General features: G+C 42.9%; 1 pseudogene; it reads left to right on the top strand.

Annotated features, from left to right (window-relative positions):
- Positions 1 to 24933, top strand: LOC127453806 (lysophospholipase-like protein 1; annotated as a pseudogene).
- The last annotated feature ends 2943 nt before the right edge of the window (positions 24934 to 27876 follow it).

The raw sequence follows: 27876 nt of genomic DNA, 5'->3' as shown, positions 1-27876 counted from the left end.
ATGGCCGCAGTGAGACTACAGAGGAGTGTTGTGAGTCAGACTGGCAAACACACTGCCTCTGTTATCTTCCTTCACGGCTCATGTGCATTTTCACAGGTTAAAATATTTCTCATGCTTACGCATGGTGTCCACGCCCTTCGCGTGTCCTGGTCTAATGAGCCATCCTGATATTCACTAATTGTACTGCTGTGGTACAGTATCACGGGGGCTTTCACATGGGATATGTAATTTCGTTCAAAAACAGCAAGATGCAGCGAAAAAAAAATGCAACAGAGCGCATGGGTCTCATGACACTTTTTAAAGGGTGAACACGGCGTAACGAAATGCGACGCTTATGGGACGAGACTCTGAATAAGCGATGAGATGTGATTTTCTTCAGAGTAAAACGTTTTATCATTCAAAGCATCTGTAAAAAAAAGAAAAAGAAACAAAAAATCCAACCATTTAACAAATTCTTTAATATTACTGAAGCAATAATTCCATGTACATTTTGTGTTTGAATTCAAACAAAATCCTGCTTGTGTAGGGGACCTGTATATTTATTAGGTTAAACATGATTCTCATGATGCACGAGACGCGGTGATCTCTCATATTCACTCATACACACTTTGTTTGTCATTCACTCATGTGACACAGGGCCAAGATTGCGCAGGTGGATGTGTGATGTGTTGGGCCAAAATCTGCCATTTGAAAACATCTGTGTGATTTACACAGCCCCAGACAGTTAAACAATTCCCTTCACAAACCCTAACATCACTGTCAATCATATGTTTTAATGTGCAAATTAAAATTGTAAATGAATTTTCAATGACTTTTTGAGGTACAGTGGCAAGAAAAATTATGTGAATCCATTGATATTAGCTGGTTTTCTGCATTAATTGGTCATAAAATGTGATCTCATCTTCATCAAAGTCACAAGTATAAACAAACACAATGTGCTTAAGCTAACAACACAAAAACAATTATAATCTTTCATGTCTTTATTGAACACATCCCATTAAAATTCACAGTGCTGTGGAAAAAGTAAGTGATTTAATAACTGGTCAATCCGGATTAGACCTGCACAACGTACAGAAGGAATTTTGAACCATTCTTCCTTACAGAAATGTTTCAGCTCAGCCATATTTTTAGGATGTCTGGTGGGAACTGCTCTCTTGAGATCATTCCACAGCATTTCTATTGCGTTAAGATCTGGGCTCTGACTGGGCAACCAGTGAAGCCATTCTGTAGTCGTGGATTTACTTCGATGTTTAGGGTCATTGTCCTGCTGCATCACCCGACTTCTGCTGAGCGTCAGCTGGCGCACAGCCACCCTGACATTATGTCTTGATAAACTTGGGAATTTATTATTCCCTCGATGATGGCAAGCGGTCCAGGCCCCAAAGCAGCCCCAAATAATGATGCTCCCTCCACCGTACTTCACCGTTGGGATGATGTTTTCATGTTGGTATATGGCCCTTTTTATGCTATACATAGTGCTGCATGTTCTTCCTAAATAATTCAACCTTAGTTTCATCAGTCCATAAAACATTTTCTCAGTAGCATTGTGGAGTGTCAAGGTGGTCTTGGCAAACATCAGGAGCACAGCAATGTTTTTGCTGGAAAGCAGCGGCTTCCTTCATAGTGTCCTGCCATGGACACTTTACCTGTTTAATGATTTCCATATTGTACACTTATGAACAGAGATGTTAACCAGTTCCAATGATTCTTTCAAGTCTTTAGCTGTCACTCTAGGGTTCTTTTTTTTAACCACATTGAGCATTCTGTGGTGTGCCCTTTGATTCATCTTGGCTGTACAGCTTCTTCTAGGGAGAGTAGCCACAGTACTAAATCATCTCCATTTATACACTTTTTCCTGGGGGTCTTACTGGGGAAACGAATGTGGGTGGGACTTCCGCCGGAAGTTGTTCTACAGTATTCTCTAGCTCTGGCTGCAATAATTTTAGACCCTGTTTATAGCTGGTAATAAGACGCATTTCGGATGATCCAATCGCAAATGGTCAGTGCTAAATATAGTTGTAAACGAGATGCAAAATATTTTGTGATTGGATCACAAAAAACACATACAGAGGTAGTCAAATACCACATTGCATTTGAGGTTTAAAACAACATCCTGATGCATTCTGGACAGCAGCAAAGCACCACCTCTCACCAGTCAATCACCTGGCAAACAAATGTTTAAACTTACGTGCAGATTTAAAAGGAAATAACCATGCAATCGGAAAACTTGAAAAAGCAATTACATACCCAAGTATGAGAACTTCACGGCTCTTCATTAGTGTGTCTGTTTGATTTGAACATGCAGGGTGACAAGATGACAAGCACACACATCTGAAGCTGAACTAACACAGGTACTCCAATAAAACAACCAATAATTTTGCTTAAAATGTTGCGTTTTTGCTTAGATTAAATCTCAACTGCATCTGGGAGAAACAGCGTGTTGCACACACAGTTTTATTTCTGGTGGCACATATTTTATTGTTATCACGTCACTGCCAAATCTGCAAAATCAATAAACACACAATGTGGGTTAAACAATCGTTTGCGACACGTTGAACAGTACCAGCAGTGTGACTTCTTCATATAAAAGTGAAACATTCCTGTGGTTCACTATCGCCACCTAGCGTCACATGCCAGTATACGCATGTCTAAGTGATGTGTGACTTAACTCAGCGAGTATACTGAGTATTAAAATAATAAAAATTAAATAATAAACAATAAATGAGGGCTATGCAAAAGCAATACACAAGGGCTATGCAAATCTATACCACTACAAGTGCACAGTTTTGTTTTGTTTTTTCATGCTTTCTTTGTATTTATGACTTTTTTGCAGTTGATTATCATTCATTACACCACGGTTGAATGCTTGATTCTGATTGGTTGACGGATGTTCTAAGGTGTGCAATTATTTTTCAAGTAAACGCACGGTTATTAAGTAGTTCCAGGTCTTGGCTGCATAACGGTTCCATATCACTTCACCAAATTATTTCAGTTATTTCAAAGAGCCCTACAGGCTACCACAGCAGAATAACCAATTAAAACAAAGACATTGGTTAAGTACATCAGATAAGAATGACAAACAATGTCTATAATATACTAAATTTATTTCAATTTCGATTGAAAAGCTCCCTCGTCTCCCCCACACTTACACACACATACACACACACATACACACATTGAGACTCCTTTTGCGACCAACAAATAGAGACGCACCCCCACGACTTGATCAATACAACAGTTTCTATTATGTGAAATAACTTTGAAACATAACAATTTTCACATATTAAATGTATTTCGCCCTAATCAGCCTCAAATAACTATAGTGGAATGCACCGCTGTGTGCATCGGAGAAGCTATATACAAAAATGGTGACACTAGCTGCTGCTGAGAAGTGCTTAAACTTTCATCTTGGCGATTTTGTAGCGATGTTTCTTCTGACAAGAGCTACAACAAATAAAGGTAATCCCACAGGCGATCTCTCTCAGTTTCTGAGCTTCTCTCTTTTGATCCCTCAAACACTAACTCACACACAAAATCTCACACACACACACGTACAAACGCACTACCTTCTCACTCCAGTAAAGCAGCGCAAGCCTCGCTATCCTTCGTTGCTAGTTCTAAAGTGATGTTTTTTTGAACTAGCAATGGATGCTTGAGCTGTATCAAAGCAAGACGCTGAATCCATGCCGGAAAAAAGTAGTTCCACTCACAAGAGCATTTTAGGGACGAAAACCAGAAAATGTCTTGAGATAAAACCCTGAACAATTTCTTAATTGTGGTAACCGTGGTATAAGTGGAATAATTGACTCCGGCCCATTGAATTATTGAAAAATAATGCACATCCGATATACCACCTCGGGTGTGCATTATTTTTCAATAATTCCATGGTCTGTCATCAAGAATTATAAAATATATGTTATAAAAAACACACTGATATAGTGATTGATGTATGTACATACGAAATCATACACGCTCTCCTAAAAATCCCAACACCACAACGAAAGAATGAATGGATGCTGCAACAACAGCTGTGTTTACTTGACAACAGAAGTAACGTACATATTTCTCGCTAAGAATCATGGGACGTTGGAAAAAGGTGGATAGACAATTTGTCTAACTGGACAGATGAATATCTAAGCTCTTGTAGATAAGCTCTTTGTAACCCTTTCCATCTTTATGCAAAGCAACATTTCTTGATCGTAGATCTTCTGAGATCTCTTTTTTGCAAGGTATAGTCCACATCAGCAGATGCTTCTTTGTATAGCAAACTCAAAATGTTTGAGTGCTTTTTATAAGTCAAAGTAGATCTAACCCACACCTCCAATCTCATTTCATTAATTGGATGCCAGGTTTGTCCAGGTTTTACAACTCCTGACTCTAATTAGCTTTTGTTGACTTAATTAGCCTAGGGATTCACATACTTTTTTCCAATCTGTGAATGATTGAATGATGTATTCAATATGTACAAGAACAATACAATAATTTGTGTGTTATTAGTTAAAACAGGTTGTGTTTGTTCATTATTGTAACTTAGATGAAGATCAAACCAGATTTTAAGACAAATGTATACATATATGCAGATCATTCCAAAGGGTTCACATACTTTTTCTTGCCACTGTATATATAGGGCCTGTTTGCAATTGGCCTCTTCATGCATTTTCTATCTGATCATGAAAAGACCAGGTGTATATGAACTCCGAAACGTATTCGAGACGGATTGCAATTCGATCACTCAGACCACATCAGGACATGGTTTGAGACACATTCCAGACAAAACTGGTGAAGTCTAAATGCATCTGGCTGTTCAAATCACATATGTAATTTTTATCCCACCCAAACAGTGCTACGCCAGCATAGGAAGAATGCGAACCATAACAGCTGTCACCGTATATTTGCATTGGGCTTGCATCGTGCAGTAAATAATAACAAAGAATGAGACGAATGCATGTTGTAGGAGAGACATTACTTTTATCCTCATTTATTTGATGCAGATCACTGATGAGACTGAAACTAAACACTGAAATGAGCGCAGCTGATGTGCATGACACATCTTGTCTATGACAAGCCCAGAGGGGAAAAACAGACAGCGCGCCCATACACAGACACACTTGCGCTGGGCAAATTCATTTGGAATCAAAACATAAAGCACATCTTTTAAATTCACCTCCTAAGAATATGGCTGAGCTGAAGCAGTTCTGTAAGGAAGAATGGTCCAAATTTCCTTCAGATTGTTGTGCAGGTCTAATCCGCAGCTAAATTCAATGCCCGGAATTAGCATAATCATGGAAGTGAACTCTGTTTTATTTGCATATAACGCGGAATTGAAGATCTGATTTATATCCGTTTGGCAGAGACACACTGATGTGGCTAAGTGTAAATGGAATGAGCTTTTTCAGTCGCATGGCCACTTCATGCATTTTTACTGATCCGATTGCTAAGTGTAAATAGGTCCATATACTCCAATAACCATTGTACTCCTACTGTTACTATTGTTAAATAAAAAAACTTGTGCCAATGAATATTTAAATCATTCATTTTTTAAATACATTTTCATTGATAAACAAAACACATAATGTGTAGGCCTATCTTAAACTACGCATTGTCATATGAATAACCAGTCAGTAACTGCACTCTCAGGGGTCTTAAACATTACATAATACAGTAACAGTTTTTGGTTCATTTCGAGCTGAACATGACAGAAACCAGTTTCCCTTAAAAGAATCATCTCATAAGAGTCATTGGTCTTGCTATTTGTTTCATTCTTTAGTTTCAAAAGAACTAGCTCATAAGATATATATCTCAAAATCTACCACAAGAAAAAGTGTAACGAAAACTGTAAAAAAAAAAAATGTCATAAAATTCTGAACGTGGTCCATTGACGTCAGCCATTATATGATTGGCCAGAGAGAACTCACGTGATACAAGTTGACTGTTACGCACTGTACAATGGTAAAAGCGCGGAGGTTGATATCTCTGAATAGAATAGCTCTGGTTTCGTGCAGTAGATTCTAAAGAACCAGCTCTAAGAGCCATTTGTTTGGGAATCGGAACACACTGGTCACGCTGTATGTTTCGCACGGTAGATTCTAAAGAACCGGCTCTAAGAGTCATTTGTTTGGGAATCAGACCATACTGGTTGTGCTGTATGTTTCGTTCAGTAGATTCTAAAGAACCAGCTCTAGGAGTCATTTGTTTGGAAACTGGACCACACTGGTCGTGCTGTATGTTTCGTGCAGTAGATTCTAAAGAACCGGCTCTAAGAGTAATTTGTTTGGGAATCGGACCATACTAGTCACGATGTATGTTTCGTTCAGTATATTCTACAGAACCAGCTCTTAGAATCATTTGTTTGGGAATCAGACCACACTGGTCGCGCTGTATGTTTCGCACAGCAGATTCTAAAGAACCGGCTCTAAGAGTCATTGTTTTGGGAACCAGACCACACTGGTCACGCTGTATGTTTCACGCTGTAGATTCAAAAGAACTGGCTCATGAGAGTCATATTTAAGGTGCCATTCATGCAGAAATTCAGATAATACAAAATATTTTTCACAACTGTTCAAATGTTGTAATTAATATAATTAAGTTTGCAGCCTCTAACTTGGTTCTGATTGAACTGTCTGATTTACTGCTTTTCCTGACTTCAAAATGTGTTGTTTTTAGGCCGTACACACCCATACGAGGTGCTCTGTCTCGTGTGGTTTGATCGGCACAAGATCTCTCAGGATTGCCCTGAACACTTGGAGTCTATAGATTCCATGTGTGATCATTTAAGTGCCATTGTCCAGGATGAGACCCGAGCAGGGATACCCAAACGCAGATATGTACAGCTACTGGCTTATCTCATTTCCCCTCTCTCTAACCCTCTCTCCCATAATCTATCTCTCCCATTATTGCCTTATTGCATTCTTCTGTCATACACACTCTCACACTCCACTTGTTCCAAATTTAGCAGCGTCATAGGCCACTGCTCATAAGTCTCTCTTTCATTGTGTAAAATGAAAAAAATGTTGTATTCCTTTCATATGTTGCCAGAATGGGCCAAAATTAATTTCTGGATGATTCTCAGGTTTCTGCTCAGCTTTATCTCAAAATATTTGGGTTATCGGGTTCATATATATATATATATATATATATATATATATATATATATATATATATATATATATATATATATATATATATACAGTTGAAGTCAGAAGTTTACATACACCTTAGCCAAATCCCTTTAAACTCTGTTTTTCACAATTCCTGACATTTAATCATAGAAAACATTCCCTGTCTTAGGTCAGTTAGAATCACTACTTTATTTTAAGAATGTGAAAAGTCAGAATAATAGTAGAGAGAACGATTTATTTCAGCTTTTATTTCTTTCATCACATTCCCAGTGGGTCAGAAGTTTACATACACTTTGTTAGTATTTGGTAGCATTGCCTTGAAATAGTTTAACTTGGGTCAAACGTTTTGGGTAGCCTTCCACAAGCTTCTCACAATAAGTTGCTGGAATTTTGGCCCATTCCTCCAGACAGAACTGGTGTTACTGAGTCAGGTTTGTAGGCCTCCTTGCTCGCACACACTTTTTCAGTTCTGCCCACAAATGTTCTATCAGATTGAGGTCAGGCTTTGTGGTGGCCTTTCCAATACCTTGACTTTGTTGTCCTTAAGCCATTTTGCCACAACTCTGAAGGTATGCTTGGGATCATTGTCCATTTGGAAGACCCATTTGCGACCAAGCTTTAACTTCATGGCTGATGTCTCAATATATCCACATAATTTTCCTTCCTCATGATGCCATCTATTTTGTGAAGTGCACCAGTCCCTCCTGCAGCAATGCACCCCCACAGCATGATGCTGCCACCCCCATGATTCACGGTTGGGATGGTGTTCTTCAGCTTGCAAGCCTCACCCTTTTTCTTCCGAACAGAACGTCATTATGGCCAAAAAGTTCAATTTTGTTTCATCAGACCAGAGGAAAGTTCTCCAAAAAGTAAGATCTTTGTCCCCATGTGCACTTGCAAACTGTAGTCTGGCTTTTTTATGGTGGTTTTGGAACAGTGGTTTCTTCCTTGCTGAGCAGCCTTTCAGATTATGTCGATATAGGACTCGTTTTACTGTGGATATAGATACTTGTCTACTTGTTTCCTCCAGCATCTTCACAAGGTCCTTTGGTGTTGTTCTGGGATTGATTTTCACTTTTCGCACCAAACTACGTTCATCTCTATGAGACAGAATGCGTCTCCTTCCTGAGCAGTATGATGGCTACAAGGGGTCGCACGAGGTTAAGATACTGTATATTTAATATTTATGGAATTAAAGGCACCCCAACTTTAGCAAAACAAGGTGTTTGGACTCACACCATTGGCATAAAATGCAACAAGGGGTGCTGAAGTCAACTGATTTTAGTAATAGATCTACCTATCTCTGTGTAAAAATAAAATAATGACACTGCCACCTTTCTAAGGTTTCTTTTTTTTTTTTTACCTTTAGTTTTGCTCCAAAATCATACATAATAATGTTACTCAGTAAATATTGATTCATGGCATTAACATTTTGGCTGTCATCATCATTCATGCTTATTTTTCTTTAGAAAAGTTTTAACAAAATCAAATATTTCAGCTGGGGAAGTTTCTGAAATTTGGTTGATATGACATAGAATAACCTTGGTACTTTTTTGTCATTTTGAAGTTAAACAGACTTCTATGCCTTTCATTATTAGGAATAGAGTAGCCAGGACATTCTTCAGAATTTTTTGTTCCAAAAAAAAAAAGTAATAATTAATTTGAGTTTGAAATGACATGAGGCTGAGTAAATGATGACAGAATTTAAATTTTTGGGTGAACTATTCTTTGAAACCCAACGACAATTGTGGGAGAAGGGTTAACTGACATGCCAATCACATATAAATACCCAGAAAATGTGAAAAGTGCCAAAAAAAAAAAAAAAAAAAAAGTCTTTGTGTGAAAGGCTCTGTGTGGAAGGACAGAAAAGCCCCTGAACTTGGTTCCAAAGAAACTGATTAAAAAAGCACATGTTCCTGTGAGGCTGCTGAAATATTATCTTCCTAAATCATAACATTTTGTCATTAACTATAAATACTCATTGGAGTCACTCTGCACGCAGTGGTCTGTATGCTGAGACCACTTCCCAGGCTGACGGACTGACAAGCGCCAGAACTTTCCATGGAAAAGGTTTTCAAGAGAGCGGCTGTAGGGTATTCTGTGCTTTTCAATCTTTTCGGTGTCATAGTTAATGGGAAAAGCCCTGGTGATATAGGAAATAGCATGTATGAAATTTGTAGCCAAACAACAAAGGGGTATAAGAACTATGTTGATTTTTGAGTTTTAATATCAGGATGGAGTTCCTATTGGTTGAAAAGCATGTCTCTTTGGTGAGATAAGAAGTGCTCAAATGGAAAAGTAGTCAGGGCTCAACAATAAGGATGGCACGGGGCCAGTGTTTCACCAGTGATTCCTGATGAAGAACTACACTACCCATGATCCTGAAGAGAAAGATCTAACAATCAGAGATTCATGGACAACAAAACATGCAAAACAAGTACTGCAGCAACACGATCACATGACGCAATCGAGTCAGTCTCCCTACACTCTCAAACTACTTATATATTAGTTTCAGAATATTTTGCAATAAAATGAAAATACATTCCTTCTATACTTGCAGTATGACGAACAATTTTAAATTGATATTTTTTTTTTTTTACTTGATTATGTCATTTGCAATGTTTCATGGGATTGTAGTTCATTCCCTCATGAAAAATGTTAAGTTCAAATCTTCAAATCAAAGTTTGTAATGTTGTGATTCACTTTGGAGCTGGTTCGTTTGGTTCATGGCTTACAACTCTTTTTTTAAGGACTTGATATAATCCCTGTGGAAAATAAATATGGTAAAAAATACTTCCAGCACCAAAATGGCATAAAAGGTGGCTGAGTACCGTTGCGCTCTATTTGGCAATGTTTTACACCATATGCTAGTGTTTTCCAGCAAAAGTGTGTGTATTAATAAAGAATTTGCATTATAGTTCATTATAGGGCTGGGCTATATGACAATATATATCGTGCCGACAATTCAGTAAAAAGTGTCAGTCGATATAGATTTTGCAATATCGTGTATATCTCGTGTGGCTCTATCAGTGGGTGGGGCTGAATATGAGACTAAGAGAATTATAGAGACATTTAAAGGGTTTTTGCAGCATTGGAAATTTAAATGAAATTCAGCAAATTCAATGACTTTTCATCTTGCGACACAATGTGAAATGCATGTGGCATGATGTGACATTAAGCATTATGGTAAGATTGATTTAAAACCAAACTGAGTATTTTTTATTTATTTTTGTTGTTGTTGTTTTACTTGTACTATGTTTGTCAAGTTCTGAATAAAGATAATTTTTTTTTTTTTTTTTTTTTATAAAATAGTTTTCATTTATAAAGTATGTAATTCACTGACTGGAGTTTCCGAAAATAGACATTCCAATATGGTTAAAAATGACTATATTGTGATGTATATCGTGATATATCATTATTCATATCATGATATAAGATTTTGGTCAAACTCTTTTGTCTTGCTAAGGCTAATTTCATAGCTAACATTTTATGTATCATAAATACACAATAAAATAATATTTTCATAATTTTGCATAATTTGGTAAAATTACAGCATGATTAGAAATTATAGTTAATAAAAATATGTTGCTCACATATAAACTCAACAGAAACGTCCCTTTTTCAGGACACTGTATTTTAAAGATAATTTTGTACAAATCCAAATAACTTCACAGATCTTTATTGTAAAGGGTTTAAACAATGTTTTCCATGCTTGTTCAATGAACCATAAACAATTAATGAACATGCACCTGTGGAATGGTTGTTAAGACATTAACAGCTTACATACTGAAGGCAATTAAGGTCACAGTTATAAAAACTTAGGACAATAAAGAGACCTTTCTACTGACTCTGAAAAACACCAAAAGAAAGATGCCCAGGGTCCCTGCTCATCTGCGTGAACATGCCTTATGCATGCTGCATGGAGGCATGAGGACTGCAGATGTGGCCAGGGCAATAAATTGCAGTGTCCATACTGTGAGATGCCTAAGACAGCGCTACAGGGAGACAGGAAGGACAGCTGATCGTCCTCGCAGTGGCAGACCACGTGTAACAATACCTGCACAGGATCGTTTCATCCGAATATCACACCTGTGGGACAGGTACAGGATAGAACAACAACTGCCTGAGTTACACCAGGAACGCACAATCCCTCCATCAGTGCTCAGACTGTCCGCAATAGGCTGAGAGAGGCTGGACTGAGGGCTTGTAGGCCTGTTTTAAGGCAGTCCTTACCAGACATCACCGGCAACAAAGTCACCTATGGGCACAAACCCACCTTCACTGGACCAGACAGGACTGGCAAAAAGTGCTCTTCACTGACGAGTCGCGGTTTTGTTTCACCAGGGGTGATGGTCTGACTCGCGTTTATCATCGGAGGAATGAGCGTTACACCGAGGCCTGTACTCTGGAGTGGGATCGATTTGGAGGTGGAGGGTCCATCATGGTCTGGGGTGGTGTGTCACAGCATCATTGGACTGAGCTTGTTGTCATTGCAGGCAATCTCAACGCTGTGTGTTACAGGGAAGACATCCTCCTCCCTCATGTGGTACCCTTCCTGCAGGCTCGTCCTGACATGACCCTCCAGCATGACAATGCCACCAGCCATACTGCTCCTTCTGTGCATGATTTCCTGCAAGACAGGAATGTCAGTGTTCTGCCATGGCCAGCGAAGAGCCCGGATCTCAATCCCTTTGAGCACATCTGGGACCTGTTGGATTGGAGGGTGAGGGCTAGGGCCATTCCCCCCAGAAATGTCTGGGAACTTGCAAGTGCCTTGGTGGAAGAGTGGGGTAACATCTCACAGCAAGAATTGGCAAATCTGGTGCAGTCCATGAGGAGGAGATGCACTGAAGTACTTAATGCAGCTGGTGGCCACTCCAGATACTGACTGTTACTTTTCATTTTGACCCCCCTTTGTTCAGGGACACATTATTCCATTTCTGTCAGTCACATGTCTGTGAAACTTGTTCAGTTTATGTCTTAGTTGTTGAATCTTTTTATGTTCATACAAATATTTACATATGTTAAGTTTGCTGAAAATAAAAGCAGTTGAAAGTGAGAGGACATTTCTTTTTTTGCTGAATTTATTTATCTTTTTTCTTTTTTCCCTTTTGTTTTCTTCAAATATCACTTGCCTCATATTTCATCTCAAGCATGCTCTTCATTGACACTTTTGTCCACTTGGTTAAAATGTACACTAACTTTATTAGGGCAAAATTGTTTGGTGTGGTGGAAATGATGCCACAACTGTGGGACAGTTGTAATAAATATATATATATTTAAAAGTGCTGTAAGCGATTGTTTTCATGGAAATGTATGCAATAAATTTTCCTACTCCCTGAAAGATATTAATGAAATAAGTGCCATGAGATATCTCACCGGTCTCTGTGACTGCTCTAGACTCTGTAAACAACATTTTTGATGACCTGTCAATCATTTCACACGTTCTCATAGTATTGTAGCTGCAGCTAATTGTTAAAGCTTACTGCCATTTTTATGCCATGTTGCTCATAACATTTGTCAGTTGAGGGCGCTATTTTGCTGCTGTTGTTTTAGCCAACCGTTTCTGCATGATGTCAGCCTCAATAAAGCTCATTTGTTATCTTTGGTGTGCGGGGTTTTGGAAAGAGGGACACAGCTCAGTCTCGTGGAAGTAGATTAGCTAAAACTGCTTACAGCACCTTTTAACGCGTTCTTTTTCTATAACGCGATTAACGCATTTACCAATTTCGCATGTCAAGTCTTAACTAACACCTAAAAGCCAAACACAGGATACATGGCACTGATGAGGGAATGCTGCGGCTGGCTAGCTTGTTGGAGTTTTTCCGTTGAAGGTCTGTCGACACGCTGCTCAAAGTTCATATAACTTTGTACCCATTGCCGCTGATCTTTCAAGCATCAGCTAATGATTACCAGACAATTCAAATGAAATATCATTACGTGGCCAGTGCTAAAAACAGAACAAGACATTGGCCATGTTCGAAATGGCTTCCTACCTGCCATATTAGATATGACAGAAGCAGTTAGAGTAGTATGGATAGTATGCCATTCCGAACATGGCCGTACTCTACAGCACTTTTCATGTGGAGATAAAACTTGAAAGTGCTGTGTCGATGCCCTGACACGAATCATGTGAATGCAGCTTCACGATTGCTGTAGCAAAGTGGATAGCCACAGCCTGCAGGCCGATTAATTTTATGGAGGATGAGGGTTTAAGACATTTAATGCACATTGAAACACATTTGCAACCTATGGGGACAAGTTCTTTAAATTAGTCAACCTCCTATTTAGACGTTTAGTTTAATGTTACTTAAAAGGTGCTAATTTAGTGCATTTCTATTTTTATACTAATACCGCCACTCCCTATACGCATATTACACAGTCTGCATAGGGCACCAACTCCCTAGGGGGGCACCAACTTACGCACCCCCCTTTCATTTCAATTTCAGCACTTTAGAAATCTTTAGGGCAAGTACAATCTGAACTACTAGGGCAGCAGAAAAAATCCTTAACCTTATCTACAGCTCTGGTAGTATATCTGTTTTGGTCAAATGTTAGTTCATCAGTCCCGGAGAATGAAATGCCCACATCATCTCTGTCAGATGGTTAAAGAACGTGTGAACTCTATTCATCCTCTGTCTCAACATGACTCCTTCCCTCTGCTCTGATAGACTGATGGGCACTTGTGCACTTTAGCAGATGTGCTGCCCATGTTTTGCCCAGATGTGTAAGATTAAGGACAGGCTTGAAAGAGGACTTCAGAAAAATGGAGATTTGATGATGTGGAACTAAAGACTAGCTTTCTTTTTTTATTATTTGATTCATGACTTACTTTTTTTAAAATTTGGGCTGACTGCTTAAGATCTTAAGCTACTGCTACCACATTGAATTACACACACTTTTCACTTGACATAACATCCTGCACACTTATTCGCTCCAAAAGTGAAGAGGCTTTTGTAACTTAAAAGAGCAGTTCATCCCAAAAATAAAAATACTGTCATCATTTACTCACCCTCATGTCATTCCAAACCCATATGACTTTCTTCTGTGGAACACAAAAGGAGGAATTTAAACATGTCATTCTTAGATTTGAAAACAATGGCAGCTGAAAATGACTTACTTTAAAGCATAAAAAAGGAGACAAAATTCTCACTAAAGTAGTTTACCTGTCTCATGCGTCATATTCTAAGTCTTCTGGAATGTGATCGCAAAAACAAAATGAAGCACAGAAGCATTGTCCCAGGTTTTACTTCATCGATGTCAAAACAGCATTGGTTCCCTATCTGTCACTCACTCGACGCTGGTGTCGATGTAGTGACACTAGGGGTCACTCTTGGGAGCCCGAGACACCTCTGGTCTTTGATAAAAGGCCAATGAAAATTGGTGAGTGGTATTTGCACGCCACTCCCCCAGATATACGGGTATAAAAGGAGCTGGTATGCAACCACTCATTCAGATTTTCTCTTCAGAGCCGAACAGTCATGCTCATTGAGCTGAATAGTACTGTTCATTCACCTCTGCTGGATCTGACAGCGCATTTCAGCGGCTTCTCCCTCCTTTGCACTGGTGCACTGCAGAGAACGCACCAGGGTGCTTCGGCAGAAAAACTAGAGAGTATATTTTCTGAAAGAGCATTTTTCCCCTCTAAAAGAGTATATATTTCTCTAAAAGAGCGCACACACGGAACGTCTTTTTAAAGACGCGTCTTTTTAAAGATGCTTTTCCGATTGTGTGTTATTCCTGGTTGTGCTCGTTATCTCTCGCCTTCTAACGGTCATGATCACTGTCTTTCGTGTCTGGGCACTGCTCACGCGGAGACAGTGTTCGTGGATGGTCATGTTCTCATTGCGAGAATATGTCCATGGCAACTTTGCGGTCGCAGCTCGCCTTCGTAAGAAAGTGAGCCACCCCAGAGGCTCCCGCCTCGGTCCTTTTACCCACGGGTTTGAGGCCAGCGCGGCTAGCAATGGGGGCGATTTGGGGACCCCAATGGGACCGCCTCCGCCGGGTATCCCCCCGCAGACCTCCCATTCCCCAGCACACTCGTCTGCCCCGATCGGGCTTCCAGGTGAGTCCGCCGGCTCGTCTCACGGCGAGTTCGACCTCTTATTCGGAGTCCGCAAAAGTGATGAGCTCTCGAGCGCAGCATCGGAGAGCGGGCTCGTCCAGTTGGAAGCCTCAGCTGGGCTCCTCCCTTCAGGGTCGATCGCCCAGTCACAGGCTGATGCGGAAATGATGACATGCTTTCCCAGGCAGCCGCGAGCGTCAGTTAGAGTGGATTCCACCGCTTTTCCCTGAACCTTCACGGCTCGGTGATTGGTTCCTGGGCTCGCGGCGCCGCTCAAAGCCACGCCCCGCCCCCGTTCCTTTCTTCCCGGAAGTGCATGAAGAACTGACAAGGTCGCGGGAGGCACTTTTTACTGCCCGGTCCCGATCTTTTCAGCTTCCCCGCCCTCACTACCCTCGATGGTGGGGCGGCCAAGGGCTATTCGGCAATCCCCCAGTGGATAAAGGTGCTCGCGGTGCACCTATGCCTGCAGAGCGCCGCCACCTGGCGTGGGTGCCCAAAGCCCCCGTCCAAGGCCTGTAGGTTTACGTCGTCTCAGACGGCCAAGGCCTACGGTGCCGCTGGACAAGCCACCTCCGCCCTGCACGCCATGACTCTCTTGCAAGTCCGCCAAGGCGCTAAAGGAACTGCACGAGGGTAGTTCCGCCCCGGGATTGATGCAGGAACTGCGCTCGGCGACCGACCTCACTCTCCGAGCGATGGAGGTCACGGCGCAGTCTCTCGGGCGGACGATGGCCACACTAGTGGTCCAGGAGCGCCACCTTTGGCTCAACCTGGTCAAGATGGGTGAGGCCAACAAGACACGATTCCTTGCTGCCCCCATTTCCCAGGTGGGCCTATTCGGCGATAGGGGACTTTGCCCAGCAGTTCTCGATGGTAGAGCAGTAGATGGATGCTAGCCGGCATATCTTGCCCCGGCGTGGCTCAAGATCCCGCACCCCGTCTACTCATCGCCAGGGGTGTCCCCCTGCGGTGACCGCACCGGCTCCGCCGCAGCCCGCCCCTTTGGCCCGGCCCCGGCGTGGAGCCCACCGCAGGAAGCAGACACCACCCGTCTCGCGGCCTCCCAGAACCCGTGAAAGGCTTCAAAGCGCCCTTGAGACGGGCAACCCAGGGACAACAAAACCCGCTGCTCTGGAGCTGGTAAACAGATCTTCATCTTTTTGTTACATTTTGCATTTAATTGCTCAGAATACTCAAGAGCTCAGCAAGAGCGGTTTCCTTGTTCCCTGGGTCACGTATCCGGTGTGTACGGCTGTCATCACGACCACCGTCCACCACTCCATTTGGCAGGTTGGCACTCCAGCGGTGGTCTCCCGCCCCTGAGCACAAATCCACCCCCGATGTGACAGTCTCCATGGGTCACGAGGACAGGCCTCTTCCTCCCCCGTCCCAGGCTGTTCCGGGGGTGGTCACAAGGAGCCAGGTAAGTACTTCGATGTCGTTAGACTCAGCACGGCCATGACGTGGTTTGGCACCTCGAGCTCCGCCCCGCCACGAGGACATCCAATGGCATTGTCCCTTTGGTCCCCCTTGCGCGGAACTTGGACACATGGCTTGCGCTTTCCAATCCGTCACGAGGGCGGGTCCGGACCGTCCGACTCAGCTGCGCGATTCACTTCGCCGGGCATCCGCCCAGGTTCAGCGGTGTCCACTTCACCTTGGTGAAAGACGAAAATGCTGCTACCTTGCGTGGAGATCACTACCCTCCTACAGAAGGACGCGATAGAACCTGTCCCTCCAGCCGAGATGAAGAAAGGGTTTTACAGCCCCTACTTCATCATAGCGAAAAAAGGCGGTGGGTTGCGGCCAATCTTGGACCTGCGAGTACTGAACCGGGCTTTACACAGACTCCCGTTCAAGATGCTGATGCAAAGACGCATTCTAGCGAGCGTCCGGCATCAAGATTGGTTCGTGGTGGTAGACCTGAAGGATGCGTACTTTCACGTCTCGATCCTTCCTTGACACAGACCCTTCCTGCGGTTCGCGTTCGAGGGTCAGGCGTATCAGTACAAAGTCCTCCCTTTCGGCCTGTCCATGTCTCCTCGCGTCTTTACGAAGATCGCAGAGGCTGCCCTTGCCCCGTTAAGGGAGGTGGGCATTCGCATTCTCAACTATCTCGGCGACTGGCTAATCTTAGCTCACTCTCGAGACGTGTTATGCGCACACAGGGACCTGGTGCTCTCACACCTCAGCCGACTAGGGCTTCGGGTCAACTGGGAAAAGAGCAAGCTCCTCCCGGTTCAGAGCATCTCTTTTCTCGGTTTGGAGTTGGACTCAGTCTCCTTGACGGCGCACCTTACGAACGAGCGCGCCCAGTCGGTGCTGGCCTGTTTGAAGGCGTTCAAACAGAAAACAGCGGTTCCACTGAAACTTTTTCAGAGGCTCCTGGGGCATATGGCATCCTCGGCGGTGGCCACCCCACTCGGGTTGATGCATATGAGGCCGCTTCAGCACTGGCTCCAGACTCGAGTCCCGAGAAGGGCATGGCGCCACGGGACACACCACACGGCTATTACGTCGGTCTGTCACTGTCTTTTCAGCCCTTGGACCGACCTCTCGTTTCTACGAGCAGGTGTTCCCCTAGAACTAGTCTCCAGGCACGTCGTGGTCATGACAGACGCCTCCAAAATGGGCTGGGGTGCTGTTTGCAACAGGCACTCAGCCGCCGGCCTCTGGACGGGTCCACGACTGCATTGGCACATCAACTGCCTCGAGTTACTGGCAATTCTGATCACCCTGCGGAGATTTCAGCCATTGATCCGGGGCAAGCACGTGTTAGTTCAGACAGACAACACGACAACGGTAGCATATGTCAACCACCAAGGTGATTTGCACTCTCATTGTGTGTCACAACTCGCCCGCCGTCTCCTCCTCTGGAGTCAGCAGCACCTCAAGTCGCTGCAAGCCACTCACATCCCGGGCAACCTCAACACTACGGCGGACACGCCGTCACAACAGGTTACCCTCAGGGGAGAGTGGAGACTCCACCTTCAGGTGGTCCAGCTGATTTGGAGTCGATTCAACAGGCACAGGTGCACCTGTTCGCCTCCCAAGAATCCTCCCCACTGCCCGCTCTGGTACGCCCTGACCGAGGCCTTCCTCAGCATAGACGCACTGGCACACAGCTGGTCCCCTGGCATTCGCAAATATGCGTTTCCCCCAGTGAGCCTGCTTGCACAGACCCTGTGCAAGGTCAGGGAGGACGAGGAGAAGGTCGTCCTGGTAGCACCCTACTGGCCCGCCCAGACGTGGTGCTCAGACCTCACGCTCCTCGCGCCAGCTCCCCCCTGGAAAATTCCCCTGAGGAAGGACCTTCTTTCTCAGGGAAGGGGCACCATCCGGCACCCGCGCCCAGACCTCTGGAATCTCCATGTCTGGCCCCTGGATGGGACGTGGAAGACCTAGGCTGTCTCCCACCTGCGATGGTAGACACGTTCACTCAGGCTAGGGCTCCCTCTACTAGGCGCCTGTATGCCTTTAAGTGGCATCTGTTCGCTAAGTGGTGTTCTTCCCGTCGGGAAGACCCCCAGAGATGCGCAGTCAGATCAGTGCTTTCCTTCCTGCAAGAGAGGTTGGAAGGGAGGCTGTCCCCTTCCACCTTGAAGGTGTACATTGCTGCCATAGTAGCACACCACGACGCAGTCGACGGTAAGTCCTTAGGGAAGCATGACTTGATCATCAGGTTCCTAAGAGGCGCCAGGAGGCTGAATCCCTCCAGGCCGTGCCTCGTTCCCTCATCGGACCTCTGTAGTTCTTCAGGGTCTACAGAGAGCCCCATTTGAGCCTTTGCAGTCAGCCGAGCTTAAGGCACTCTCCTTGAAGACTGCCCTCCTGACTGCACTCACTTCCATCAAGAGGGTAGGTGACCTGCAAGTGTTCTCTGTCAGCAAAACGTGCCTGGAGTTCAGTCCAGGTTACTCTCACGTAATCCTGAGACCCTGACCAGGCTATGTGCCCAAGGTTCCCACCACCCCTTTAGGGACTAGGTGGTGAACCTGCAAGTGCTGCCCCAGGAAGAGGCAGACCCAGCCCTGTCATCGCTGTGTCCGGTGCGTGCTTTACGCATCTATTTGGATCGCACGCAGAGCTTTAGAATCTCTGAGCAGCTCTCTGTCTGCTTTTGGTGCACAGCAGAAAGGAAGTGCTGTCTCCAAGCAGAGGATCGCCCACTGGCTCGTTGATGCCATAACTATGGCATATCTCGCCCAAAACATGCCACCCCCAGTAGGGCTACGAGCCCATTCTACACGTGGTGTAGCGGCTTCTTGGGCCCTGGCCAGAGGTGCACCACTAACAGACATTTGCAGAGCAGCGGGCTGGGCAACACCCAACACCTTTGCAAGGTTCTACAACCTCCGGGTGGAACCGGTTTCGTCCCAGGTAATGGCACGCAACACAAGCGGATAAGCCCGGGATAGCCGGCCGGGTGTATCGCTTGCACATAGCGCCTTCCACCTCCTTTTGAGCTGAAGACGTGCGCCGTTAATTCCCAGTAGTGTTCACAAAAGTTGTTCCCTGGTTGACTTCCTCCGAGCCCTGTGGCAGTCGAGTTTTTGGAGAGACTCGCTGCCAGCCCAGTACACGCGCTAACTAAGAGCCCTGTTCTGGGGTAGGTGCTCCGCATGTGGCGGTTCCCTGTAAGGCTAACCCCATGCGATCTATATCTTTCTCTAATTCATTTCCCTGCTGGCAAACTGCGTCTTCCTTGAGTCTCCATGTTTGTAGTAACTCCCCCCCCATTGGGCAGGATCTACCTTGAAGGCTCTCCACATGGTTGGAAAGACCATGTGATGTATTCTTCCACTTAAATACCCCCCCCCCCCCCTTGGGGCAAGGTGTGGTCTCCGCGGTGTCCTCCCCTTGGGAGGAACACCCCCCGACTAGACCTGGCGGCCCAGTCGGATAATCCCCCTCCTTTTTAGGGAGTGGAAAAAGAGAAGGGGAAAAGAGGCCACGACTGGGTTAAGCCTATCTCTATCTTTGGGTAGTCGACCTGTCCCCAAAAAGGGCCGTTCGACACTCATAACTGTGTTGGGGGAGGTTACGTGTCGACCTGGTGTGCTGGCTATGAGGCACACAGCAAGTCTGCCCACCACACACGCCAGTTCGCGTAACACAGTTCAGCCTTGTGGAGTTTTGTATAGGGACCCCTAGTGTCACTACATCGACACCAACGTCGAGTGAGTGACAGATAGGGAACGTCATGGTTACTGGTGTAACCTCCGTTCCCTGATGGAGGGAACGAGACGTTGGTCCCTCCTGCCACAACGCTGAACACCCGCTGAAATGGCCGGACCTTATATTGGCTCCTCAGCGTAAAACCTCAATGAGTGGTTGCATACCAGCTCCTTTTATACCCGTATGTCCGGGGGAGTGGCATGCAAATACCACTCGCCAATTTTCATTGGTCTTTTATCAAAGAGTGACCCCTAGTGTCACTACATCAACACCAAAGTCTCGTTCCCTCCATCAGGGAACGGAGGTTACACCAGTAACCATAACGTTCTCATATGTGTCGTAACTGAATGTAATGCACCATTGAGGGAACAAATATCAGTATATAGGTTTAAAATTACTTGAAAGTGAGTAAATAAAGACCATTAAGTTGTAAGTGTGAGTAAGGGATAGCACAATACAAATAGTACATTTAGAGTGATCCGTTCATTTCCAACATATACAATTGATCCTAAATCAAGAAATATTGTTGCATTCAAATAAATCATTCATATATCTATTAGTGCTGTCAGTCGATTAAAAGATTTAATTGCATAATTTCTTAAGTTAATCACAATTAATCACAGATTTTGAAAGTGCTAAAATTTGACACTATGTACAGTATAATTATTTTCCTGTCAAAATGCATTGATTTCCATCTTAGGAAAGAAAACAAAACAATATGTAACAATATAATGCTTCATTCACATTTTCCAAACAAAGCTTTCCACAGTATAAAGATAGAAATGCACTAAAATAGACCAATTCAAGAAAGATTAAATGTTTTCCAAAGTCTAAGTGGGAGTTTGACTAATTGAAAGAACTAGTCCCCACATAGGTTGCATATTCATTGCAATGAGCATTAAATCCCTTAAACTCTCATCCTCCACAATATTAATCTACAGGTAGACTGTGGCTATTCACATTCCTACAGCAATCATGAAGCCGCGTTCATGATTCACGTCAGGGCGGCAGCATCAAGCGCCGCTTTGAACTCCACATGACAAGTGCTTGCAGACAAAAACGTCTCTTCTGCGTTTTAGTGATAATTAACCCTTGTGCAACCTTAGGGACATTTTTGTCTTTTTCATTTTTGTTTTTTCTATCATTCTGGCTGTGTTAATGCCAACGGCATACATTTAGCTAAAAATGTGTATTTTTGGGGGGAATTTTGATATTTCAACCTCAGTTCCTATAATACATCTGTAATACACTTTGTACACAAAATAGTTACACTCAGGACCTTCATGACAAAAATGTCCCCATTGAAACCTATTAAAACTGCAATATTTGATCCCAGTTCCATTAAAGCATAAAAACATGAATTGTATGATATTATGCTTTCATTCCAGAGCCCTGGCTTCAAAATGTACATTTTTTATATTTTCCACCAGATGGCACCATTTTTCTCATATTTTGCTTATGGAGCAAATACATGCTTTTTTCCTATTTTCTGTTTGCTGTATTATAGAGCACTGCAGGCCAAATGAATAAATGATGCAGCTAAAATTGTGTGGGTGTATTGGTATGGATGTCAGAGTGTGTTTTTATGTGTGTATTGAGAAATGTGTGTGTGTGTGTGTGTGTACATGTTTATACTACATTGCGGGGACCAAATGTCCGCACAAGGATAGTAAAACCTGAGATCACCTACATTGTGGGGACCAGCCAGCAGTCCCCACGAGGGAAGTGGCTTATTAAACATACTAAACGATGTTTTTTTGAAAATGTAAAAATGCAAAAAGGTTTCTGTGAGGGTTAAGTTTAGGGGTAGGGTTAGGGTTAGGGGATAGAAATTATTGTTAGATCTGTATAAAATCCAAAAAATGCATGGAAGTCTATGGAGAGTCCCCACAATGATATACTGTAGACTGAAAAATACTTGATTTCTATAACAAGTCCCATCTGGACTTGTTTTGTACATCAAATACGTAATGTTAAGTGTTCTTTCTCCATCATTTTATCGCTGTTGTGCACTGTTGTGTGTGTGTTTGTGGTGTGTGCGTCAGTGTAATGACTCCGGGTGGGCACATTACAAAGGTTCCGCCCTTCCAACAAGTGTTTATGCTTTATTAATGGTAAATGTGTTAATCGCAATTAAGAACAATTAACACGTTAAACATTTTTAATTAATTGCATGCGTTAATGCACTAATTGTGACAACTCTAACTTCTATAGTAATTTATTTTGAGACAGAGGACTGGCTTAGATGAGCCTATGAAGAGCATCTCAAATCAATCTTTGGAGACAATGCTTTCTATGTAGTCACTTGGCAGACAGCCAGTCAGCTCACCAAGTTTTGGGACAGTGCCAATGAAAGCAATTCTACTTCAGTATGATCGAATCCTTGTCTTTTACCTGTCTGTTTGATACAGGTGTCTTTTCTATGGGTGGAGCCATGGCACTACACCTTGTTTGCAGGTACCACCTGGATGTTGCTGGCGTCTTCGCTCTGTCCAGCTTTCTTAACAAGGACTCAGTTGTATATCAGGTTGTTAATGTCCTGTAAAGTGCCTGAGGTACACTACATGGCCAAAAGACTTGTAGACTCTGTAAATAATTTCTTTATGGGCTTTGCTTTGTGCACAGGGACATTGTCATGCTGGAAAAGATAAGGGCCCCATTCTTCTAATAATATTTGGTTGCATCTAAATTAGCTCCCTAGTCCAGTAGTCATGGCACTGATCAGGGAATCTCAATCTCAATCGCAAAATCGTTCCAGTGCACTGAAACTTTTGCTCCCTAAAAAATCCCGCAATGCACCGTAAAAACCAGGGACCATCATTGCTCACTATGTTCCCTCACTGGAAACGTTGTCATGTCTTCTGAAGTCACTCAAGTCATTAAATACGAGCACAAGTGAAAATATATGATGTCTAAGCTTTATTTTTTCTTTAAAAGAGATGTTGTTTGTAAAGGAAAACAATCTTTTAAATATAAGAGTTGTTAAAAGTAGGTTTAAAATACACTCCTTTTTATTTCTTTATTTAATGTCACTTATCTTTCATAATAACACTGTATGTTTGAAAATCTACAACAAAAATGAATGATAGTGCCATTTATACAGCAATTGTGTTGATTAATAACAGTTGCGCTTGAATTATGTCACAGGTAATTGAGTCACAAGTGTCCCAATGTTCAGTGGATGAACACCCTTGCCAGTACCCGAATGAATGTTCACGATATGCTAATTCACAACATAGGAGCTTGAAAGCTGATTGAGACGCACCCCTAGTCTAGGGAGATTGTATGGTTGTATGCTTGATTTTATTCACATAAATGGGTGTAGCTGAAAATGTTAGAAAGGGGGTGTCCACATACTTTTGTCCATGTAGAGTAGCATTAACAATATTTTTTTCAGATCAAATGTCCAAGAAGCTAATGCCAAGTTTACACTACACGATTTTAGGCCCAATTTTCACTCTTCGACAGTTTTGTGGAGATCGCCGACAAAAGCCTGAACTCATAGGCAAATCAGAGCTCGCTCCCGTGAGCGACGAATGCAATATATTAATTATCAAAGACGTGATCTGAGAGAAGCGCCGACAAGTCACCGATGTCAGCATGATATCTAGCATGTTAAATATCTGGACCTGTCTGCGATTCCAAATCGCACAATGTGAAATGTGTTTTGACTGAATACAACTGCAGCGCTGACTTACAGCCAATGAGAGAGCAAGAAACGGGGCACGGGAAGTTTCAGTGGGAGGAGTCCTGATGTACCTGCATCAGAACATCAACTAGCATGGCTGCAGTATCAAGAAAGTCTCATTGGACTGAAGAAATGGAGGAAAAATTAGTGGAACATTGGCAGGAGCACCAGTACCTATTTGAAGTTTCCTCTGAACTGTACCACAACCAGGTGGCGAAAGACAAGGGTTGGAGAGAAATTGCCAATTCTCTTGGACAGTCAGGAAAGCAAATAGGTAGATTTTTCAGTAGGAGGTACTTTTTTATATTGTAACCAATAAAATAAATGATGCCTTTATACATTAGGTAAAGGCAATTAAAAACATACACATCATATTCTGAAATGCATAACATATGATCATGCATTTGTTTTCATATCTCGTATCACTTCTCGCGTGTACTCTGTTGTGAAACGTAATTTGGGGTCCAGGCAGAGTCGTCGGGGATTCGTCAATAGTGAAATGTTTTGTAATGTGTTCACCCCTGTCGCCGATTCCTCGTGTAATTTAAAAAACCCTACGACTTCCATGACAAGACAGACAGTTGTGTAATATGAACGATGCCACAATCCAACATCTTTGAAAGTCGTGTAGTGTGTAGGAGGCATAAATCACCTCTCTCTTTTCCAAGGCAGTACAGCGCCCCCTACCTGAGCTCCTCCAGTGTCACGGCACAGCGGATGAGCTTGTGTTTCATAGCTGAGGAGAGGAGACAAACTCTCTGTTGAAGAAAGCTTGCCTCCACTTGTCTTTCCATTCCTTTCCAGACCTCAACCCTCAGCTGTGTCAGCAAGACCTGGAGTTACTACGGTCCTGGATCCTGAAGAAACTTCCACTTTAAAGCTGCTTTAATAGTAGACAATGGCTACTGCTTCCCCCTTTTGAAAATGTCTGCATTTTTGATTGGTAGTAAACTATTATGTTTCTTTAAATGAACTGGTTTCAGACTTTGTTCAGGATTCCTTGCTTTGAGCATTGCGCATGCTTGTACTAATGTGTTTATGAAGGATAGGTTAGAATGGTCAATTTGTAGTCCAATAAAGTCGATTAGTGAGATTGACCAATGAGTTTATCTAGATGATTTTACTGTCTATAAGCCATTTTACACCAAACGCAAATTTTCACCACAATGTCTTTTAATTTAATTAAGATTCTGAATAGAAACAATGGATTCCTTTGGAGTTTGGACACCAGGAGCAAACATTTGCGCAACAAAGCAAGTTTTTTGTTGTTTTGCCTCAGCGAGCGATGAAACACTCAACCAATAGAATTTGAGTTTTGGATCACGTATCAGAAGTCACTGTAGTTACCCAAACCAGCACAATTGGTGGCGCTAAAGCACAGAAAGCTGTTTTGCCCACTTACATTAAATGCTGAAGTAACTTAAAGAAGTAATCCTGTACCAGCAGTGAGTGTATTTTTAGTTGCATCAAATGTCTCAAATACATCTTTTCTCATATGGGTTCTCTTAGCATGTAAATGATAATGCAACACACTCATCATCACTGCTGCAGCTTGTCAATAAATCCAGTTTCTTTGATTTTCTTATTTTCAATCAGTTTGCTAGAGAACTCGCTTGCTTGTCTTTCATCTGTGATTCCATGGTTATTTTGCAAACTTTTCAATTACCGGTAGTTCTTCTCATCCATGATAGGTAGAGGGCAGACCAGCTGAAAGGTGCTGTACTGGAGTAAAACAGATTGCTGTCCAGCACCACCTATTGTAAAAGTGTAAATATGCTAACATCTTGTTCAGTTTAAAAGGGCCTTAACATCTGCTTTTATGTTCCAGAGAAGAAAGTCACAGGGGTTTGGAACAATGTTAATTTTCATTTTTGGGTGAATTATTAACTTTTAGGTGTTTTGTCTTATCCCACTTTTGTAACAAACCTGCCACCTTTAACAATGCATTTTAAGATAGTTACTGTCAAACTCTAAATCATCTTCTGTGAACAATGTTTCTATATTATACGTAATCAGTAGGCCTCTGTTTTTGTGAGGACTTTGATAGTTCAGTGCAATAAAAGTTTATAGATATTGTTAGCTAACCACCACTTAAATACTCTAGGGAAAAAAGAAAGCCTAACTACAGTAACTGGGAATCCTCATTTTCAGACTATGTGTTGCCGGTACTCAATGTGAAAGTAGAGTGTATAGACTGAAACATACTCTAGCAAGTACGCGAATGAAGATGCTTCTAGCTGTGCAAGCTCGATATTGTGCGCTGTTGCGTTCCAAGATGTGTCAGACCGCAATTCATAACACAATGTAAGTACGTGTAAGTACATTCTCAACGTTGCCGCAAGGGAAGCTGAAGTGGATTATTGTGTGTATTGTCCAATTCTATGGTGAGTTTTCTCTTTCAAGGCTACTACTGTCATGGTGGAGTAACAGTTTGAAGAGAATATTGCTGAGCAAGTAAGTTGAAGTCAATATATTTTAGCAACTAACCTGCATATTAATTAATTAATGGCACAACCTTTTGAAGGTAACTCTATCGCCCCCTTGAGTACTGAGCTTTGGTACCGCCACATTAACACAAGAATGCATAGTAGGCATGTTCAACTGGGATTAGCGTCCACTTCTCCACATACCTGTTGTACCACCACCTGATCAGAAGCATTCCTCAGCTAGGCACATCCCCTCCTGGTATACAGGGATCACAAGGGATACAGTGGTGCTAGCCCGTGGCCCTAAACTAACCTAATTATACAGGGATACTGACTAGTCAACTTAAGGCTGGATTGCATTACACAACCGATTTCTTCTACGGTAGTCGGCTCTAGTCTGCACATTTTGGGCCAGCTGAAGTTGACAGATTTCACAGAAAATTGCGTAGTATATGATGGGTACAGACTCCAATTTCTTACTCTCAGATTGCGATTCCATCCAGTCGGAGGATATGAAACATGTTTGATATTTTTGAGGCAGCTATCCACGACTACAGAGAAATCTCGTAGTGTGTGATGCTACACGTCTCAAATCTGAATGAAATCGAGCGTACGGGGCCACAAAGCTCAAGAAATCAAGATGGCGAACAAGCACTCAAAGCGCAGCTTAACCTTTAACACCACCCAACCTGCAGTGCACTTAGAAGCCATACTGCCCACGGGCATCTTCGCACCCAAGACCGCACCTAAATGCATTTGGCCCGCATCTTTCATGGCTCGTACCACAGTAACAGCGACAATAAAATCACATTCCTGAACTTTTGTTTACATCTGTCATGCTTCTCCTAGAACAAGAGGGTGTTTATTTCCACATGATTTTGTGATTGGATCAGGTCGACTTGACAGTCAGGTTGTGTGTTATCCTCAGTCGTTTGGTCGGTAGCAATTTTCAAAGTCATTAAGTGTGTGATACTTAGTGTTATCAGAAATGTTTCAGATTTAAAAAATTGTGTAGTGTAATCCAGCCTTAACCGTTTAGACAACTCAACTACTAGTTCTCTTTTGAAATATGTCATTTTGCACATCCCTAGTGTTTACCGTACAAACCCTGCCGTTTTTGCAACCGTCCATGTGCATAAACGTGAGTTAATATAGAACCTTGGTTTGCCGGCATGTGTTCAAATTAATGAAGATCTACTGATTGTGCACATTTCATAGCCTGCAGCATAACCACTTGAAAGTCCTCAGCGAAGCCCATTCTGCAGACTGTGATGACTGTTCCATGGAGTCTGGTTTGGCCTGTAGTGTCTGTGGTCAGACTGAAGCGGCAGGTAGAGCTATCACACTGCAGAGAAGGAATGCCACTCGGCTCTGTGGTCTGGATCCAGAATCCGG

This window comes from Myxocyprinus asiaticus, chromosome 16 (genome assembly GCF_019703515.2).
Source record: "Myxocyprinus asiaticus isolate MX2 ecotype Aquarium Trade chromosome 16, UBuf_Myxa_2, whole genome shotgun sequence".
Lineage (NCBI taxonomy): Eukaryota > Metazoa > Chordata > Actinopteri > Cypriniformes > Catostomidae > Myxocyprinus > Myxocyprinus asiaticus.
Note: the sequence above shows the minus strand (reverse complement) of the source record. Positions and strands in the feature narration are given on the sequence as shown.